This window comes from Hypomesus nipponensis, chromosome 27 (assembly GCF_054491055.1).
Source record: "Hypomesus nipponensis isolate SF chromosome 27, ASM5449105v1, whole genome shotgun sequence".
In the NCBI taxonomy this organism is placed as follows: domain Eukaryota; kingdom Metazoa; phylum Chordata; class Actinopteri; order Osmeriformes; family Osmeridae; genus Hypomesus; species Hypomesus nipponensis.
In genome coordinates this window covers 9,306,034-9,315,011 of record NC_140387.1, presented here as the reverse complement: position 1 = coordinate 9,315,011, position 8,978 = coordinate 9,306,034, and the positions used below count along the sequence as shown (strand labels likewise).

At 40.8% G+C, this 8,978-nt stretch overlaps 1 long non-coding RNA gene across 1 annotated transcript; it reads right to left on the bottom strand.

Annotated features, from left to right (window-relative positions):
• Positions 1-4,486: 4,486 nt before the first annotated feature.
• On the bottom strand, positions 4,487-5,148 carry LOC146220763 (uncharacterized). Its single transcript, XR_014750902.1, has 2 exons — positions 5,008-5,148; positions 4,487-4,678 (listed from the first exon to the last, which is right to left on the bottom strand). It is a non-coding gene; the product is annotated as an uncharacterized LOC146220763 (long non-coding RNA).
• Between the last annotated feature and the right edge of the window lie 3,830 nt (positions 5,149-8,978).

Here is an 8,978-nt window from a genome sequence, read left to right as displayed (position 1 = left end):
ATGAATTGCAGTCAAGTCATGGGTATTGTACAGTACATGAGTAGCTTACAGCAGGCAATTGCAAGGTCCATGTCTATTGTCAAAGACAAATTATTGTTTTAAGAACAATGTAATTTGAGGAAAATTATGTAATAAGTACCTGAACATTAAGGCTATGAAAGCCCTTTCTGTTCACAAAATCGGCCTCGTTTGACCCAGAGGGCTTTTTCAGGCGGATATGGGTGCAGTCCACTGCGCCAATGACATTAGGAAACTCTGCATAGTGATAAACTCCGTAATGAATAGTGATAGGAAGGCATTTTCATGAAATGGTAAAATATTTATTTACTCAATTACCTGCAATTGCATAAAATCCCTCTTTGATGTCATTGACTGGGACATGGCCTGGGAATATGATGAATGTATTCATCAGCTGGTTGAGCGCCAAGTACACTTTCCTTACAGCAACGCATGCTGCGGCTTTGCCAATGTTTTCTGCATCGCCTACACTGTATAAAAATGTACCTGACGCAAAAAACCTCAAGGCTATGCACAGAGTCTGAAGCACAGTTAAAGCTCTGCTGCGGCGTGTGACACTTGCAATGCTCTCGAGCAGGTTAGTGCTAATTAGCTCGCTAAACTGTTTAACTTTCAGGCTAAGATAAAACACGCCCCTCTTTTTGGTTCGTGGAAGCAAGTTTAGATAAATCACCATAGTAACATATCCATTAGCACTAACCTGCTCGAGAGCAGTAAGTGTAGCTGGATAAGCTTGCCACACTCCCGGAAAATAATTGGCATCTCCCTTTTTGAGAGATATATTCTAGTTCGATTAGCTTTCCATACCTAATTACCAATAGAGTTCTTCGCGATCGCCAAGATCCTGTATTTCACACGGATGAGTTCTTGTTTGAGCGATATCAATTCAGCCGATTATTTGCAAGACCTTTTCGGGCCGTAGGCTGCATTGCAAATATCACACACAGTGTTGTGCTTTATGAGCTTATGCTGCTGTATGTGAATATGTAACGCAATGTCTTAAGAAATGTCTTATCTGTTGTGCCTGTGCTTTTTATGTTTCACTGTGGGAGAGTGGAAAACGTCATATAGATTCCTTTTTATATCTTGACATGTGAAGAAATTGACAACAAAGCTACTTGAAACTTTTACTGTGCTTCAGACTCTCTGCATAGCCTTGAGGTTTTTCGCGTCAGGTACATTTTTATACAGTATAAGCGATGCAGAAAACCTTGGCAAAGCCACAGCATGCGTTGCCATAAGAAAAGTGTACTTGGCGCTTAACCAGCTGATGAATCAATTCATCATATTCCCTGGCCATGTCCCAGTCAATGAAATCAAAGAGGGATTTACACATAGGCCTACATGCATATACACATAGTGTGATATCAGGTAAAATGGGCCATCAGGTAAAGTGGGCCATTTAAGGTTTGAGGGTCCCAGCCCTGACAAGTAACGGGTGATTTGATTGCTTCATGGTTGCTATGGTGGACGGGCCAATAATTCAAACAAGACTGCACCAGAAAGCTGCATGGTAAGTAGCCTGGCATACCAAATCTAACTAAACTATTATAAGGATGATAAATCTATAAAAACAAAAAGATGCACATAAAAAAACTATGCATAATATCTGTCTTGATGGCATCAATCAGAAATAATGTTGTTAGTTTGGTATATGAACATATTTTTGGAAAAGGTTATGTTTTTCTTGGTGGTCTAATTTACCCTAAACCACTGAGGTAAAATGGGCAACATGGTTTCAGCTAAAATGCACACATACACATGTGTTGGAGTGTGAGGGTGTGTGTGTCACACCATGACCCCCCAACAGTAATAATGGTAGTAGATATTTTATGTACAGTGAGTATGGCGAACGAGAAGGAAGTGAGAGGAGAGGAGAGAGGGAGAAGGAAAGGGAGAGAAAAGAGAGGAGGAGCAAGGACCAGAGAGGAAAAGATACAAAGATAAAACAGGGATGGAAAGGAAGGCCAAACAATTACAATCTGTGGAAAGAGGAGAGGATGAAGGGGGCCTTAGATGAATACATGGAGGGAGAGAAGAAAGGAATTACAGTGAGTGTGCACCTCTTATCAAGAGCATGGGGTGTGCCGCGATCCACGCTGCAAAAACGCATCAGTGGAAAGGTGACTGGCAGTGAACATGTGTCAGGGCGGAAGCCCTACTTTCCACAGGAGGCGGAAAGGGAGCTTGCTGCCACCCTGAACACATTGGCGCAGAGGGGGTTTCCCTTCACAAAACGTGATGTCCAGCAAGTGGCCTTTGATTTTGCAACCAAGAACAACATATCTGGTTTCTTCAAGACAGCAGGGAGGGCCGGATTTTACTGGTTTAAGAACTTTCTAAAGCACAACCCAGAGCTTGGGATGCGCAAGCCAGAGGTCCTGTCTGCAGCACGGGCTGCTGGACTCAACAAAGAGGTGGTTGGTAAGTGGTTTAACCAGTATGAGAGCCTTTTGGTGGAGCTGGGTATTGAGGGCACACCGTCACATATATATGGATCTGTGACGAATCTGGGCTGCAGGATATTTTTTTAAATTATGGCACATATGAATATGTTTGTTTAATGCAGTTTAAATGTTATGTGGCTGTATAAGCAATTGTGTTTTAAAAATAAAAAATTACTATTTCCCTTTGCAGTTTCACTGGCCCATTTTACCTGAACAGCTGGTCCATTTTACCTGAAACTGCTTGTGCAAAAAAAGTTGGCACAGCTGATGTTTCAAGAACTGTAGGGCCTAAATAATTATATTTTATTACATAATTTCAACAACAAAAAATCAAAAACAGTCATAAGTAATCATAAAAACACATGGAAAAGGCATATATGGTACTGTATTGTTGTCCCGAGGATTTAACAAAAAATGGGCCATTTTACCTGATATCACCATACATATATCCTCATAAGTGTCTATGAATTTGTATCAATTAGATACTCTTTGACCTTGTTTTTATACTTATTCTGAAAGAGTTGATATCATTATTTTCGCTAGCAAGATCTCATTCGGTGATTAATTTCCATTAAACCTACTGCCAGCAGGCACGTTTAAAGAAATGTTATCTGATTGATTGGGGTAATAAGGCACTAAAGATGAGCCTATACATTTTACCAAAATACACATTTAGTTTATCGGCAACTTTTTTGCCAAGATTCCTGTGTGCTCTGGCAGCGGTGTTTGACTTAGCAAAGATAATATGCTTATTGTCTTCGTAGAGACTCATTATAATAGTTTGCTCAGATGGCGAGAATATCACCGCTCTCTCTTTGGTCTTTTCCGCCATTATACCGTTAGAAAATCACGGTTTTGGTGATCGACCTTTCCTGCCTTTTGAAGTAGGACGTGCTCGTGCACTTGCCCTGATAAGTTTAGCCTGATTGAAATTAACCACATGATTTGGATGCGGATCAGCCGTCGACGAACCGATATTTGCGGTTCTAAGTTAGCTCGCTAATGTTAACGGGCTAAAGGGACAAATGATTAACTTAGCTTCAACCCTTACGACGAACGGGCCCCAGCACAGCACCTCGTGTGTCTCTATTTGATGTATTGCACCGGCAAACCCATCCTGACAGCAACAATTAACAATATTAAAGCGGAAAGAAAAATAGGTTTCCCTTTTGTCCATGGTTCTATCAATAACAAGAAATGAACCGACATACACCAACAGAAAATACATTCCTCATTCATTGAAAAATGGATTATTCTCTAGTAAAATATATCTAAATATGAGAGTTGCCTCTGATGGCAGCTACACACAGTATGTGCAATTTCAACACTTCAATTTACAAATTAGCAAATACATTTAGGAATGCACCAAAATACTGATTTCTGGTGTTGAGTTGGGGCATGCCCCCCCAGAGCACAGTATAGCCCCCCCTGGAAATAAATGCACCAGCCGCCACTGTTCTGAGCACATATTCCGGAAAAAAGCAACACGGCTGTAGCAGCGTATACAATTGTAGTGCCGAGTCAATGCATACATTTGAATGCAATAGCCAGTCCATACCAAGGGCGAAATAGTCAATCAAACATTTGGGGGGACAGCTGTGGGACTTTCTGTGTTTGGGCTTATTACCCCATCTTACCCATATACATTCACTCACAATGGCCGGGTTTCCCAGATTCGTTAACCCAGATAGCACACATAGGTACACAATATACGTCGGCCCGACGTCGTATGGACATCGTTTGCACATTGGCAAGACGTCGCCGAGACTTCGGCAATTGATCAAAACCGATCTCCAGACGATGTCTGGACGATGAATCAAAACTGTACCAACCGGCCGTTATACAGATATTTCCTCTTAACTCTACATTTATTTATTTAGTTACGATCTCTCAGACAGCAAATGTGTCACTATCTATCTGAAATGTCACTTGGCTAATGAACATACAATGGGCTATTATAGCAGTAGGTCGCTACTTGATTCAACCTGGATTTACTGTGTGTGGGTAATGAAGAGACACAATTCAAAACAATCTTTTATTATCAGCCTGGATGTTGATGTCATCAAGCTCTTAAAAGAACTCCAACACAGAAAAGAGGGATCAACGGAACAGAGAAACATAAATATACAGCTTTGCCCACAGTTCTGCGTCTTCCATCCGCCGCCCTCTGACTGTCTTGACTGCCATGGTTACTAGTACTGTACAGTAGCTAACTGCCGAAATTAGAAGAAAAAAAATCCGACATTTCACTGTTAAACCAGAATGTATTAGCCTATGTGTATGTAGGCCTAGGTTACTTATTACAATACAACACTTTAACATAACATGTATATGTATGTTTATTTTGCTCTAGTTAGTAGCTACATTTTTGTAAAATGTCTGACCAGTGTCGAACTAGCCTAGCCGGTTGGGATCCCTTGCGCTAGCTCTGTAGCATAACGTTCACTCAAACCTAGCTTATTACAGTAACTTTACACATTGTTGTAGGCATAGGCTACTTATCGCAAAACGTTTTGATATTTTTCTACTTTCATTTACTTACCTAACAACGACTGCTCCTTCTTTGAGAAGATAAATGACGGTTTAAAGAGTGAACGCCTCTGACTCGCGAGTCTCTGGCTCTAGATAGGCCAAACAATACAACACGGAATGAGCATAATGGAACGTTCTTCCTGAAACAGTCAGTGATGAGCCGACGTATCTGCGACGTTTGAAATAGAGCACAGAGATGAGAAGAAATCCGACCATTTGTCGACCATTTGCCGATGCTTATCCGACATTATGAATAGAACACGACGCTTCGATCTTAAGCCGACGTCTATGGTATGGCGAGCGGAAAGGGACATGGACAACCTGCCTAAGGAGACTGTCGTTTGACATCTACTTCTGGTTAAGTTTCGACGTCATCAGACCTATTTATGGATTACGTACTTGTGGATAACGTCGTCGCCATACTTTTATGTACATTTTAGAGTCAATTCATAGTTATACAATTTTTGCCAGTTCATCATTTTGGAGCTTTTAACACGAAGCACAGGCGTCAGAAGATGACTTAAGTCGTAGCCCGACATTAAAGGGGCAATTTACTGTTTTTGGGGGGTATTTCACACTGTTCCTTAAGGTCTCCAAATAGGCTATGTAACATTGGTTGGGTTGAAAATGGCCCGGGTGCTGTTCTATGCCCACAGACAGATCCTCTGAAATGTTCCCGGGGAAAAAACACTAGCTTTTCTCCTTTTATGGTATGCTCATTAATATTTAGATGAGCTGCGAGCTGATTGGTTGGTTTTCAACGAGTGAAGCTGGGGAGCAAAAACGCAACACGGCCAACAGCAGCACTCGCTGAAACACTGAAGTTGGAGACTTGAAATAAAAACGTGCAAATAAATCTATTGTGTCTACACAACACTGTTTTCAACAGATTGACTATATATCATTTGAAATAATAACATTACTTGTTTCCACATCTGTTGTTGAAGCAAACTGGATTGACTTGGGTGGGTAGAACGTTAGGCTACAGCTTAGCAACCAAACCATATCCTGATTCTACTCGGCTTCAGTTAGATAGCTAGCTCTAAATAACTTGCTGAAAAATAACATGACCAAGATCTGGACAAACATGCATCTTGAATTGTAGATTTACATTACACAGGTTATTTATTTGAATGAAACACAGTCAGGAACATGAATCAACGTTAGCCCCATTGCCAATAAACTAGGCTAAATTATCACACATTCTACCTATGCTCTTGCGTTAGCAAGCTAAACTTGTTTACATGCCTACAGTTTAGGTGTTACTAGTAACAGTTACTAGCAATGCTACCGTATCCTGTATCAAGCACCTGCCTTTCTCCAGTTCTTTCAAATAGATTATCTAGACAGGCGTTAGCAATAAGCCAGACTGCTGTTCGTTTTCTGGCTATTTTTCGGAAGCTTCCCTTCTAATACCGACTGCAGCTAATCTAGCTAGAGTCATTTGATGTGTGTAGAAATTTATTTAGCATTCTACCTGGTATGTTATATTATACAGGAAACGTTAGCATTGCTAATAACTGTTAGCACAACATCATACTGTCCTTATAGGCGGTTGCAATGACCATACGGTCGGAACAGCACCTCTTTCCAGGTTCAGCTTCCTAGCAAATCCTGCTTACAATTGTCCAAGGTTGTCAAAACTGTCTTGGGTGAAATGTTCAGAGCAAATGAATGATTGAGTGTCGAACTTCGCCAGGATCTTCTCATAAGACAACAGCAGCCATACCTGTTGAATGTTTGGCTCCTTGGGAAGACTGTGAGTGTTAGCCTTCCCTGTAGGCTACAGCCTGGAACACAGCATTTACGACCGTGGTCCATTTTCAATATCCTTGTTATAATTCAAAACGTTCTTCTTTGTAATTCCTTATAAGTAGCTTACACAGAGCAGCGCGCAGCTAAACTAGTATCGGAGATAGACGCTACCTCGGGCTGGTCTGGATGTAAATTCTGGGGCGTGACAAAGATACAGACCAGAGCCAATAAGAGGGCGATCACCGGTCCTACGTAGGACCGGTAGCTTTGTTGAAAAGCTAGCGTTCTACAGCCACATTTTTTCTTTTTGAGATTTGAATAGGAAAGAGGTGTCAATGGACTTTGATATTCACGGTATGTTCATTTTACCCACCGAACTGCCTTTTTTCAACTATGACAAGGTTAAATCGGTTTTGCAGTCAATTGCCCCTTTAAAAACATTTTATAGTTGGTTGACTGATCGCGTTGTTGTATAGCCTGACGTTGTCATACTCATAATTCTAGTCAGAATATGAGTCTGAAAACTCTCCGTTGGGCTTTGAGTACAGAGCGTGTTTCAACTAGCCTGACGTTGTCATACTCATAATTCTAGTCAGAATATGAGTCTGAGAATTCTCCTTTGGACTTTGACTACGGGGCGTGTTTCAAATGAGCCTGGAAAACAAATGCCTCTTTGCTCAATTGGATAGACCTACAACCAATCAGAGCAACGTAATATGTTGTTTTTTGAAAATGAATTCAACCCAAGGGCTCTTTCGTGACGTTTTTGATTACGTTACTGTTTATCATCTGTCCATCATCAGCCCGCCCTGGCAATTTCATTGGTCCGTCCCGATTCTGGGTTTTCTGTAGTTGTCCCCAACACGAGACCCTCCAGACCCAACTTCCCGAACACATTTTTTTGTGGGCGGGATAAGTTGGGCTGGCAGCCAGGCTAGTTGTTGTACCCAGTCAAAGGAGTAAACACACAGGAACATCATGAACATTCAATGGTCTAGCCCAGTTATCCTGGCAAAACATGTAACATAATGTTCTATATTTATTGCCAGGACACGGTCCAAGTAGCCTAGGCATACGTAAAATTAAAAGGTAATTCGTTTGGAATGTCTAGGCTATACATGATGTTCCATGTTGATGTTCAGCCTATTCAATTTAACAACTTCAGAAGGACAAGACAGGCAGTGGATAATATACTGGTTGAGAATGTCTATTGTGGTGCTATTACTAGATTGGGACTCCAGTTCCAAGAGTGGATGGCGGGAGAAGCCCATATGAAAATAGCAGCCTTTTCTATCTATTACTAGATAGGCCTACTAACTAGCCTGCCAGATCATTTAGAGTTGGCCTTAAGTTTTCTTCACTTTACATCTATGGACTAAGTAGAATAACTGATTTATAGCCTAGGCCTTATAATAAGATAGACCTGTATAAACAATTAGGCTAATATTTTGCTAAACATGTAAATCTAACTAGGAAGAGAGATCATATTTCTTCCATTAATAGCTTCTCTCAACTGCCTCCCTGTAAATACAGAATCTAATTAAAAATCCTTCATCTCACCTACAAAGCACATTGAAGGTTGGACACCATCATAATTTATAGAGCTTGTAAGGCTGGGTGTCACCCTGTCCCCATCTCTCATTCTAAAATCTGTAGACAGACTCTCTGCTTGATGGGACTCACACCTCACTGTGTTACGTTGTTACTTACTGTCACATTAGTAGTCATGTGTTGATAAGTAATGGTCAAGTTGTGGTGTGATTGGTTGTTCTTGTGTATAAAGGGAATTGTGAAGCAATGTTCTGTGGATTCTTCATCTCCTCCGCTCTGGCTTGTCCTTCTCGTTCCTCACCTCCAACTCTCTGGGTTTCCGATCATGGTAGCGTAGGTAAGATTTAAAACCGTTGCTTTGTATCATGTTTACCTTGTAATTGATTTAATTAATTTGCAATGTTATTAAATGTATATTTAATTTCACCTTACTTTGACCATTCTTGCTCAGATATAACCCATAGTCAAATAACTACAATTTATTGTCCTACTGTAGGTATTGACATCCTTTGGTTAATGTTAATACACTATTCAGTTTCCCCTCTTCCATTGAACCATGGGGGAATCGTTTTTGCAGTTTGGCAAATATTAAACACCCTACAAACTCTACTTTATTACCCGACGAGAACCCTGCACTCCCAGAATATCCGATATATTATAAAAATGAAGTATGGT